This window comes from Salvelinus alpinus, chromosome 15 (assembly GCF_045679555.1).
Source record: "Salvelinus alpinus chromosome 15, SLU_Salpinus.1, whole genome shotgun sequence".
NCBI classification, from domain to species: domain Eukaryota; kingdom Metazoa; phylum Chordata; class Actinopteri; order Salmoniformes; family Salmonidae; genus Salvelinus; species Salvelinus alpinus.
Window position 1 is genome coordinate 35754811 of NC_092100.1, and position 12801 is coordinate 35767611.

A 12801-nucleotide genomic window follows, 5' to 3' on the forward strand; every position below is an offset into this window, starting at 1 on the left:
CCGCAGCTAGAAGGGATCCGACCACAGCGGTCGAATAAAAAACATTACTTCATTAGTGCTTATGCACCAACCATTACTAACCTGATGAAGTCAAAAACAAGTTATATGGTGAACTGGAGACTGCAATTGCTGCTGTTCCCAGAACAGAGGAACTCACCATTCTTGGCGACTTCAATGCCAGAGGTGGCACAGACCATCAGTCATGGAATAGGATTATAGGTACACATGGCGTTGGCAAACGCAACAGCAATGGCCTTTTGTTACTAAGGACATGTGCTGAGCATGACCTACTCATCACAAACACAATCTTCCAACTACGCAACCGCAAGAAAACAACATGCACCCACTGTCCAAACATTGGCACTTGATTGACTACATCATAGTCAGGAGGAAACACAGATATGATGTCACAGTGACAAAGGCCACACTCTAAAAGATGTTGCACCCGAGTGGAAATTGAATTAGCATCATAAAAAATACCTATTAAAATCCATCTGTTTAAGCTAGAGATATATATTTTTTTGCATGGGCTGCATCTCAACCCACCGTATCCGCCAGATAGCTGGATTCCTCATCTGCAGTGAAAGGTGGCAGATCTACGGCAGTGTTTGTCAGATTAGGAGACATCCCGAAAATCGGTCTTCTCACGAAAATGCCTGTGGCGTCCAAACAGTTTGGTCTACAAACTAATGACCCCACCATCGAAAGATGAGACTCTCAATAACTTGTTTTGCTCTACAACACCCACAAGCCTCATAAGACTCATCTGAAGGTACCAGTTAAAAACATTTATGGAAGTACTTTAGTGCCAAAAAGAGGTTGAATATGGGTCACAAAAAAAATCTGAACATTCTTCTATCTCTCAGATATAGGACAGACCCTTCAAAACATACTCCTACTGATATATTTTTTTGACCCTGGTCACTTCTGTCTCCACGAATCAAGGACAAATTATAGTATCGCCAAGCTAAGGTTGGTCGAAAATTCTCTCTTCTACACCAAACAGTACCTATAATGTCACTTGCAGAAATGGATAACTAAAATATTTGGTTTAAATCAAATTATCTGTTGTGACAATGTGTAATTACAGTTCTCTGCACTTTAGTACACCTGAGACACGCTGAACTGTACTACACCGTTCATACTTTATTTTTTGTATGTTACTTTTATGTTACATTCTTCTTGAATACCCAGTTCTCTTTTTGAGTTAGCATAAAATTGTACACTCCTCTGTATTTTAGATTTTGACAAATAAACATTGTTTGGATATATCTGAATGTCTAACAGAACTACAGAACCTTGTACAGCTTATATACATATCTTATGTGAAACCATAAAGGCAGAACATTTTTGAGAATTGATCAAAAATATCCATATGTATTTCATTGTCCTTTATCCATCTTTGGAACACTGGTAATGGTGTTTGGAACACTGGTAATGGTGTTTGGAACACTGGTAATGGTGTTTGGAACACTGGTAATGGTGTTTGGAACACTGGTAATGGTGTTTGGCATGGTGGGCTGTGGAAGTAGAGTGCTTGTGGTCTTGTCCAGTCTTTGGTGTACAGACAGCTGGATTAGACTGACAGAAGTGGTGTAGGGCACATAGACCTTAACCACCAACTGTTTGGATCTCTTGCAGAATATTTGCTGGTACTGGAAAGACATGGTTGTGGTTACCATTTTATACCATTTATGGAACGAACATAGGGCAACAGGCCTTTGTTGGTAAAGGTGTCAACCGTTTGGGACCTAAGTGTTTAGAGACAGACTAGTGTATTGTTTAGGGACAATGAGGGACATTGGGAGCTGCTTTTGACAGGAAAGATCAGTCAACAAAGTGAATAGCTGTGGGGCTACAGAAGGTAGAAGAATGAGGGGGTTGTATTGATTACATGGTCTGGAAGGTACTCAGGCTACCTCTAACCACATGTAACCCCATAACACAAACACAAACCCTTAAAAACACTACCCAATTTATGTTTATGCCATGCTTACTGTAGATGGAGCTATCTTAGCCGTCATGTTGTAAACATTTTTGCCAATTTACCTTCACCTTGTGGAGAGATTGGGGTTGAAAGCACATGCTGGTGCAATCAGATTATATACCACCTACAACAAAACATACACTAATACACAATTTAACCACCCCACTAATTGTATTGATCTCTATTAGACTGGTTATCTTAGCACACCTAACATAGACATTTTAATATTGTCAGCTTGCTGTTAGTTAGTTAGTTAGCATCGCTAAATTGGCAGCAAGATTGCTAGCCAGCTGAGAACTAATTAACCAACCAAAGACACTCCAAAACTGAGTTAGCTACGTATATCGACAATTCAATTTTTAGTAAGAGCGTGTTTTCCAGACAAGGGTGGAATAGATGGCTACCAGGTTTAGTTACTGTTATTTGCTAATGTTAGTTAGCTTAAGTTAGCTAATGTTGGTCAAAGATAGAACAAACAGACAAACATGTTTACTTTGCTGAATGTAGCTACCAGTCTAGCAGTGATTTCCATGGCATAGGCAAAATGGATTGACATTTAGCTATATGATTTAGCTGATGGCTTTCATAGTTTAATACAGGACATTAGTGAGCATAGCTAATTTACCTAGTCCAGTCTCAAATCAAATCGAGAATATTCTATTCTGTTGTGAAGGGAGAAAACGATGGTATCGCATCACTTCTCAGATAAATGGATTCCCATCTAAATGGATTTCCCGTCTGTTCAGCCTGAAAATCCCTCTGATAATCTTTGGTCAACGTAAACATCATTCTTGATAGCCACAAACCACTGGCAGCATCTAGGTATATCTCTGGTAGGTAGAACGGTGAAAGATAACTTTGTGCATGTTTGTAATTAGCATAGTCAGAACACCATACGGACACGATGACAAACGTTAGTGAAAAACAAAAGTTTTCAATGCCTAGAGAAGTTATGAGATTACTGTGTGTTGGTTGTGGGCACGCCCCATCTACTTAACAGGGCGGTATCTGCATTCATTATGAATGCTGGACTTTGTGGTTCACTATAAGCAGACGAATACACAGGAAGTCGAAACTTCCCGATTCTACCAGTGAAATTAAAATGTGCTCATTCTAGCTTTAAATCAAATCAAATTGTATTGGTCACATACACATGGTTAGCAGATGTTATTGCGAGTGTTTCAAAATGCTTCTGCATCTAGAACCGACAGTGCAGCAGTATCTAACAGGTAATATCTAACAATTCCACAACAAATCCTAATATCTAACAGATTCCACAACAACACCTAATACACACAATCTAGTAAAGGAATGGGATGAGAATATATAAGTATAAAATATATGGATGAGCAGTGACATGGCGGCTAAGATGCAATAGATATTCAAGAATAGATAGTGAAGGATACAGTATACAGTATATACATATGAGATGAGTAATTCGAGATATGTAAACATTCTTAAAGTGGCATTATTAAAGTGACGAGTGTTCCATTTATTAAAGTGGCCAATGATATCAAGTCTATAGATAGGCAGCCGCCTCTCTGTGCTAGTGGTGGCTGTTTAACAATCTGATGGCCTTGAGATATAAGCTGTTATTCAATCTCTCTGTCACAGCTTTGATGCACCTGTACTGACCTCGCCTTCTGTATGGAAGCGAGGTGAACATGTAGTGTCTCGGGTGGTTATTGTCCTTGATGATCTTTTTTGCCTTCCTGTTACATCGGGTGTTGTAGGTGTCCTGGAGGGCAGAAAGTTTCCCCCCGGTGATGCGTTGCACAGAACGCACCACCCTCAGCAGTTGCCGTACCAGGCGGTGATACAGCCCGACAGGATGCTCTCAGTTGTGCACCTGTAAAAGTTAGTGAGGGTTTTCGGTGACAAGCCACATTATTTCAGCCTCCTGAGGTTGAAGAGGCGCTGTTGCACCTTCTTCACCACACTGTCTGTGTGAGTAGACCATTTCAGTTTGTCCGTGATATATACACCCAGTAACTTAAAACTTACTACCTTCTCCACTGCTGTCCCGTCGATGTGGATAAGGGGGAGCTCTCTTTGCTGTTTCTTGATGTCCACGATCATCTTTCTTTTGTTTTGCTGACATTGAGTGAGAGGTTGCGTTTTCCCGAAGATCAGTCTTTAGTGGTTGTTAGAATGGATACTTCAGAGTACCATTCGAGAATGTTCTCATAGAATAGATCGATAGTATCAGAGTTTAACCATTTCCAGCCGCGTAGCCAATGCTCCACGTGGAATAGTCTTGTCCTCTGGTAGAGTTGTAGTTTAAACCACTTCACACACCAGCGTCACCCGGCATGTTTTGGTCTTGGAAATTCAACCATTTGCAACCTTAGCTTACACCGGGATTTGCGTGGTCTAATGTGAATTTCATCAGGAATGAGTTTTATACGTAACAGTAGGAAAGGGAGGTCCATGATGCCTAATGTGATGTCTGGGCTCACGGTGGTTTGGCCACTGAGTAGTTAATCTTTATATGACAATCCATTCTGTCATTTAGAAGGTGAATGTCACATTACATCTTTTCACAAATAATTTCATTTTTAATCACATACTTTTGACAATATATAGATGTAAAACTGACAGCTGGGAAATGTACAATTTAAGAGATACCGTTATGTGTATTTCCTGTACTTCATGAGATCACCAAATGAAACACACTCAACATCACTGTCCCTTAAGTGTCCACGGACTATTCCCACATTCTCAAAAGTAGCAATATTGTTTAATTCTAACATTTTGGGGTTTAGGAGTTTGGCCAAGTCTCTGTTCTGGGAGACTCTCTCCCTCAATACTGCATGGTAGTCTCTACCCGGTATTTACGACCGGAGGTAATCTACCTGGGTTAGGAGAGAGAGTGAGATGGGGCGGGGGGGCTCCATGATCTACACCCAGAAAGGGCCACGTCATGACACTACAGGTGGGGTCGAGACCCAGGGTCTCAAGCTTAATGATGAGTTTGGAGGGTACTATGGTGTTGAATGCTGAGCTGTAGTCAATGAACAGCATTCTTACATAGGCATTCCTCTCGTCCAGATGGGATAGGGCAGTGTGCAGTGTGATGGTGATTGCATCGTCTGTGGACCGATTGGGGCGGTAAGCAAATTGGAGTGGGTCTAGGGTAACAGGTAGGGTGGAGGTGATATGATTTCTCAAAGCACTTCATGATGACAGAAGTGACTGCTACGGGGCAATAGTCATTTAGTTCAGTTATCTTAGCTTTCTTGGGAACAGGAACAATGGTGTCCATCTTGAAGCATGCGGGGACCGCAGACTGGGATAGGAATTGATTGATTATGTCCGTAAACACACCAGCCAGCTGGTCTGCACATGCTCTGAGGACTCGGCTAGGCATGCTATCTGGGCCGGCAGCCTTGCGAGGGTTAACACGTTTAAATGTTTTACTCACGTCGGCCACGGAGAAGGAGAGCCGACAGTCTTTGGTAGCGGGCTGTGTCGGTGGCACCGTATTATCCTCAAAGCACGCAAAGAAGTTGTTTAATTTGTCTGGGAGCAAGACGTCGATGTCTGCGACAGGGCTGGTTTTCTTTTTGTAATCCGTGTTTGTCTATAGACCCTGCCACATACATCTTGTGTTTGAGCCGTTGAATTGTGACTCCACTTTGTCTCTACACTGATGCGTTGCTTGTTTGATTCCCTTACGGAGGGAATAACAACACTGTTTGTATTCGGTCATGTTTCCAGTCGCCTTGCCATGATTAAATGTGGTGGTATGTAGTTTCAGTTTTGCGCAAATGCTGCCATCAATCCACGGTTTCTGGTTAGGGAAGGTTTTAATAGTCACAGTGGGTACAATATCTCCTATACACTTCCTTGTAAACTCGCTCACCGAGTCAGCGTATACGTCAATGTTATTGTCTGATGCTACCCGGAACATATCCCAGTCCACGTGATTGAAGCAATCTTCAAGTGTGGAATCCGATTGGTCACACCAGCGTTGGATAGACCTAAGCACAGGCGCTTCCTGTTTTAGTTTCGCCAAAAAAGAGGGTGGGGGAGGGCCTTGTATGCATCGCGGAAGTTAGAGTAGCAGTGGTCGAGTGTGTTACTCGCTCGTGTACTGCAATCAATATGCTAATAGAATTTAGGGAGCCTTGTTCTCAGATTAGCTTTGTTAAAATCGCCAGCTACAATAAATGCAGCCCCAGGATATATGGTTTCCAGTTTGCATAAAGTCCAATGAAGTTCCTTGATGGCCGTCTTGGTATCCGCTTGCGAAGGGATATACACGGCTGTGACGATAACCGAGGAGAGTTCTCTTGGGCGATAATGCGGTCGCATTTGATTGTGAGGAATTCTAGGTCAGGTGAACAAAAGGACTTGAGTTCTTGTATGTTGTTACAATTACACCATGAGTCATTAATCATGACACATCCACCCCCGCCCTTCTTCTTACCAGAGAGATATTTGTTCCTGTCGGCGCGATGCATTGAAAATCCCGTTGGCTGTTCGGACACCGAGAGCATGTCCCCAGCTAGCCATGTCTCCGTGAAACAAAGAATCTTACAATCCCGGATATCTCTTTGGAAAGGAACTCTTGCCCTAATTTTGTCTACTTTGTTAAATAGGGACTGGACATTAGTGAATAATATACTTGGAAGCGGTGGGTGGTGTGCACGCAGCCGAAGCATCACTAGAAGACCGCTCCACCACCCTCTCCTCCGACGGCGTTGTTTTGGGTCGGCCTCTGGAATCAGTTTAAATGCCCTGGGAGGTGCAGAAAAGTCGTATTCCTGGTCGGAGTGCTGGTTGTGCTGGTAAATTGACATCTCTCTGATATCCAATAGTTCTTCCCGGCTGTATGTAATTACACTTAAGGTTTTCTGGACTAACAATGTAAGAAATATTACATTAAAAAAACTAAATACTGCACCGTTTCGTAAGGACTTGAAACGAAGCTGCCAACTCTATCGGCGCATCTTATCGTACCCTTGCACAATAAACTTGTGCTTTGGATAATGTTAATGTTTATGACAAAAAGATAATGTTGTCAATATAGTAATAACTATATGCCGTGACAAAGCCAGGTTGAAATTCCTCTTTAAGACACTTTATTTTGGTGTTTCTTTTATTATGGCAGTTACCTGTACATCTCTTAACTTAGTTTGAGAAAGCCTAAGGGATTGGTTTAGGGATGGAATCAGTGAGTGAATGGTTGCAGCAACGGTCTGACATGCCCAACTTGCGCTTAGTAATTTTTTTGGGCCTAATTAGACAAAATAACCTTTAAGTTGTTCAAACAGGACACTAAGTCATTCGAACAAGATACTAAGTCATTTGAACGACTTATTATCTTGTTCAAATTACTTACTTGCTCTTTTGTCTAATTAGGCCTCATTTGGTTTGCAGCGCCAGTTGTGCTTGTCAGACCATTGACAGTTCTGTCCTAGGGCTGCGTGTGAATGCCAGAGCATGTAAGTGGGCCAACAAGATCTCACAGCTTTACCAATTTACTTCAGATTCTGACGTTTATCCACATTTTTCCAAACACCAAATTTCAAAGTTGCTCCAAACATCAAATTTCTACGTGTTCTTCACATCCTGGGTCACTCCCCTTGCTCAGCATCGTCTTTCCAAAGGTTGTGTGTTAAATCGCAGTGGTATACACTCATTTTAATTGTTTTTGTTCAACCCTATCACAAACTTTAACCCCTACGTTAACCATTTGGAATAAATGCCTAAATTTAAAGGGACATTTTTAGATGTTCAACTTCATATTCATTATCTCCAGCACAATCCCAACATCGACTTATGTGAAAATGTCGCGTTTCCATGTATTATAGTAAAAAAAGATAGAGGAAGATAAGTGTTTCCAAAGACATCATCAACCAAATAGTAGACAATTAGTAGGTAATTAGTAGGCAAAGTCTACTCATAATTGGTTAAAATCATGAGGCACACCGATGATGTCATTGGAAACACTTATCTTCCTCTGTTTTTTTTACTACAACACATAGAAACCAGCTATTTTCACATATGTGACCGACCATCTCTTTTCAGTGCTATGTTCCAAAATTTGAAGTTGTGTTTTTTATATTGGATAGAAGTACAGACTCAGAGCTTCAAAATGACATATCAGACAAAGTAGTTGGAAATGTGGAGAATTAATGCTGTTTTAAAAGTTGATAAATGTATAATCCCATTCAGGAGAAAAGGCATTCAAACATTTTTCGGTGATTTTCAGACTTGCTCTACACAAAAGGAACACCTGAAACAAATTGCCTAAATGGATTCTCTGAACATTACATCACCAAGTTCCCCCATTAGGCAAACTATTAACACTATTACATTGCCTATTGTTGAGTAATAAAGATAACCTTTCACATTGAACAGCTACAGTGCGGCTCTGTTTATGCCCATTTAGCATTGCTCACACCCTCTAAAGCCTCAGACCCACCCATCTCAAAGAATTCACATTGGAACACATGTGACTGTGGCCATGTGCTAAAGCAGTGAGGTAGTGTTTAGAAAACAAATAAATATTTCAACATTTATTAACTTCAAGTGCTACAGTTAGGTAAAACTTAAAATACACAAATACATAAAGGTAGAAACACTATCTAGACCTAGGCATATATCATAAGATCCTTTGAGTGACTTTGGTTAAAGTCATGTTATGATATGAACAAAGGAATCTAGCCATAGAGCATATTTATGTCCTGCCCTTTGGAGCAGGACATGTAATTTACATAGCCTTTTCATTTTGAAAGTTCTGATCTTCTCAAAGATCTAGTTGTGTCCAGTCTGGGGGATGCTTTCACATCTCTGGGAGGAAGGACATCAACATTACACAGCAGCTGAAACTTGGTTCAAACTGAGTGAAAGCTCCTTGGCCACAACAACATCAGGCTCCAGACAATTGAAGCTGTAAAGTAGGAAAGCAGACACAAATAGACAAAACAAGTTCAAGCAATAAGCTCAAAGTACAACGACAAAATACCTGAAGTGTTGCTTGTTCACCCTCAATCGTGACCTTGTACTGGTGGCGGGGAGCAGGATTATGCTGAAAGACAAATTCCAGATTTTGTTTTACAAAAAATTATTAATTCACCTCCTATAACTTGCTATTACATGTTGACTGTGACAGCTGTACTAAAATGCCCTGTACACAATCAACCTGCTTCCAGCCAAACACTGTCAATGCAGACACTACAAGATAAATAGATAGATTTAGCGAACATTTAACTTCATAATTACCATCTGGCTAGATATGAATAGTATTCATCTAGCTAGCCAGCTAGTTGGATGGGCAAAAAAAACGACCTTGAAATCTATAATCCAATAGCTACAGGAGCTATTTCGATATAATTTCATCGTGGCTAGCTAGCTAGCCAACTTACTATGTGTCCCTAACACTTAACATGGGGTTTGCTTAGCTTGCTAATCGATTAGCATTCACACCACAGTGTCTAGAAGACAGCTGTGTCATTACCAGGAGCTGTATTCAAGACAAAACTGTTATTAAAAGCTGTCCCAGCCCCCTCATTATCTCAACCAGTCATGGCTAAGAATCTGTATTTTCTCCTTGTCTAAACAGCTTTGTGATTTGACATTTTATTTATATTTACAGATTACATGTGAGTTTGTTATAACAGCACATAAACGTTCACATGTTCAAAAAGGCATTTCTGCAAAAAGAGCATTTAGATAAAAATAATAATAATATGTTAAAATGCCTCTCCTGGGATGTGGTGACGTAGTGACATCCGCACAACATTTCAGAGTATTCATGTTACAGTAAAAGGGAACATCACAACAAATCCTTACAACAGCATATCAGAACATTAAAGTTCAAACAAAAAGCATTTCTGTCAAGTGTGATATCCCTGTGTGATTTTATATCCTATGAAATGTGGTATTTGTTGTTTTTGCTGATAAAACCAAGGAATGGTGTGTGCGTGTGCGTGTGCGTGTGCGTGTGGTGCAAAAGTAAGCCGACAGTGGGGCCAGTCACACCTACATGGAAGTAATGAGGGCTTTACCAAAACTACAGTCTAGAGAGAAACCTGACACTGCAACATTTTTCTTGTCTCTCTGTGTGTGCATGTGCATACAGTATGTGTACATGTGTGTCAGAGAGAGAGACAGAGAGAGGGAAAGAATTGGGAAAGGATAAATAGACAGAGGGAGCTAAGGGAATGGGCGAGGTGTTGAGGTAGACAGAGAAGATAGAGGAATATGTGAGGAGGTATAGAAAGTATCTTCTCATATTGAGAGAATGTCCTATCATCATCTGTCCAGTACATAACCACATTCTGACAAAGGCAGGTGTCAAATCAAATCAAATCCAATTGTAATAGTCACATGCGCCGAATACAACAGGTTTCACCTTACAGTGAAATGCTTACTTACAAGCCCCTAACCAACAATGCAGTTTAAAAAATAAGAATAAGAAAAAAAGTAGTTCAAGAGCAGCAATAAAATAACATTAAAGAGATACAGGGGGTATCGGTACAATCAATATCTGGGGGCACCGGTTAGTCGAGGTAATTGAGGTATATGTACATATGTACATGTACAGTGGGGAGAACAAGTATTTGATACACTGCCGATTTTGCAGGTTTTCCTACTTACAAAGCATGTAGAGGTCTGTCATTTTTATCATAGGTACACTTCAACTGTGAGAGACGGAATCTAAAACAAAAATCCAGAAAATCACATTGTATGATTTTTAAGTAATTAATTTGCATTTTATTGCATGACATAAGTATTTGATCACCTACCAACCAGTAAGAATTCCGGCTCTCACAGACCTGTTAGTTTTTCTTTAAGAAGCCCTCCTGTTCTCCACTCATTACCTGTATTAACTGCACCTGTTTGAACTCGTTACCTGTATAAAAGACACCTGTCCACACACTCAATCAAACAGACTCCAACCTCTCCACAATGGCCAAGACCAGAGAGCTGTGTAAGGACATAAGGGCTAAAATTGTAGACCTGCACAAGGCTGGGATGGGCTACAGGACAATAGGCAAGCAGCTTGGTGAGAAGGCAACAACTGTTGGCGCAATTATTAGAAAATGGAAGAAGTTCAAGATGACGGTCAATCACCCTCGGTCTGGGGCTCCATGCACGATATCACCTCGTGGGGCATCAATGATCATGAGGAAGGTGAGGGATCAGCCCAGAACTACACGGCAGGACCTGGTCAATGACCTGAAGAGAGCTGGGACCACAGTCTCAAAGAAAACCATTAGTAACACACTACGCCGTCATGGATTAAAATCCTGCAGCGCATGCAAGGTCCCCCTGCTCAAGCCAGCGCATGTCCAGGCCCGTCTGAAGTTTGCCAATGACCATCTGGATGATCCAGAGGAGGAATGGGAGAAGGTCATGTGGTCTGATGAGACAAAAATATAACTTTTTGGTCTAAACTCCACTCGCTGTGTTTGGAGGAAGAAGAAGGATGAGTACAACCCCAAGAACCCATCCCAAACGTGAAGCATGGAGGTGGAAACATCATTCTTTGGGGCTGCTTTTCTGCAAAGGGGACAGGACGACTGCACCGTATTGAGGGGAGGATGGATGGGGCCATGTATCGCGAGATCTTGGCCAACAACCTCCTTCCCTCAGTAAGAGCATTGAAGATGGGTCGTGGCTGGGTCTTCCAGCATGACAACGACCCGAAACACACAGCCAGGGCAACTAAGGAGTGGCTCCGTAAGAAGCATCTCAAGGTCCTGGAGTGGTCTAGCCAGTCTCCAGACCTGAATCCAATAGAAAATCTTTGGAGGGAGCTGAAATTCCGTATTGCCCAGCGACAGCCCCGAAACCTGAAGGATCTGGAGAAGGTCTGTATGGAGGAGTGGGCCAAAATCCCTGCTGCAGTGTGTGCAAACCTGGTCAAGAACTACAGGAAACGTATGATCTCTGTAATTGCAAACAAAGGTTTCTGTACCAAATATTAAGTTCTGCTTTTCTGATGTATCAAATACTTATGTCATGCAATAAAATGCAAAGGAATTAGTTAAAAATCATACAATGTGATTTTCTGGATTTTTGTTTTAGATTCCGTCTCTCACAGTTGAAGTGTACCTATGATAAAAATTACAGACCTCTACATGCTTTGTAAGTAGGAAAACCTGCAAAATCGGCAGTGTATCAAATACTTGTTCTCCCCACTGTAGGTAGAATTATTAAAGTGACTATGCAAAGATAATAACAGAGAGTAGCAGTGGCGTAAAAGAGAGGGGGAGGGGGGCAATGCCAATAGTCTGGGTAGCCGTTTGATTAGCTGTTCAGGAGTCTTATGGCTTGGGGGTAGAAGCTGTTTAGAAGCCTCTTGGACCTAGACTTGGCGCTCCGGTACCGCTTGCCGTGCGGTAGCAGACAAAACAGTCTATGACTAGGGTGGCTGGAGTCTTTGACAAGGTTTAGGGCTTTCCTCTGACACCGCCTGCGATAGAGGTCGTGGATGGCAGGAAATTTGGCCCCAGTGATGTACTGGGCTGTACGCACTACCCTCTGTAGTAGCTTGCAGTCGGAGGCCGAGCAGTTGCCATACCAGGCAGTGATGCAACCAGTCAGGATTCTCTCGATGGTGCAGCTGTAGAACCTTTTGAGGATCAAAATATTTTCAGTCTCCTGAGGGGGAATAGGTTTTGTTGTGCCCTCTTAATGACTTGGTGTGTTTGGACCATGATAGTTTGTTGATGATATGGATGCCAAGGAACCTGAAGCTCTCAACCTGCTCCACTACAGCCCCGTTGATGAGAATGGGGGCGTGCTCGGTCCTCCTTTTCCTGTAGTCCACAATCATCTCCTTTGTCTTGATCACG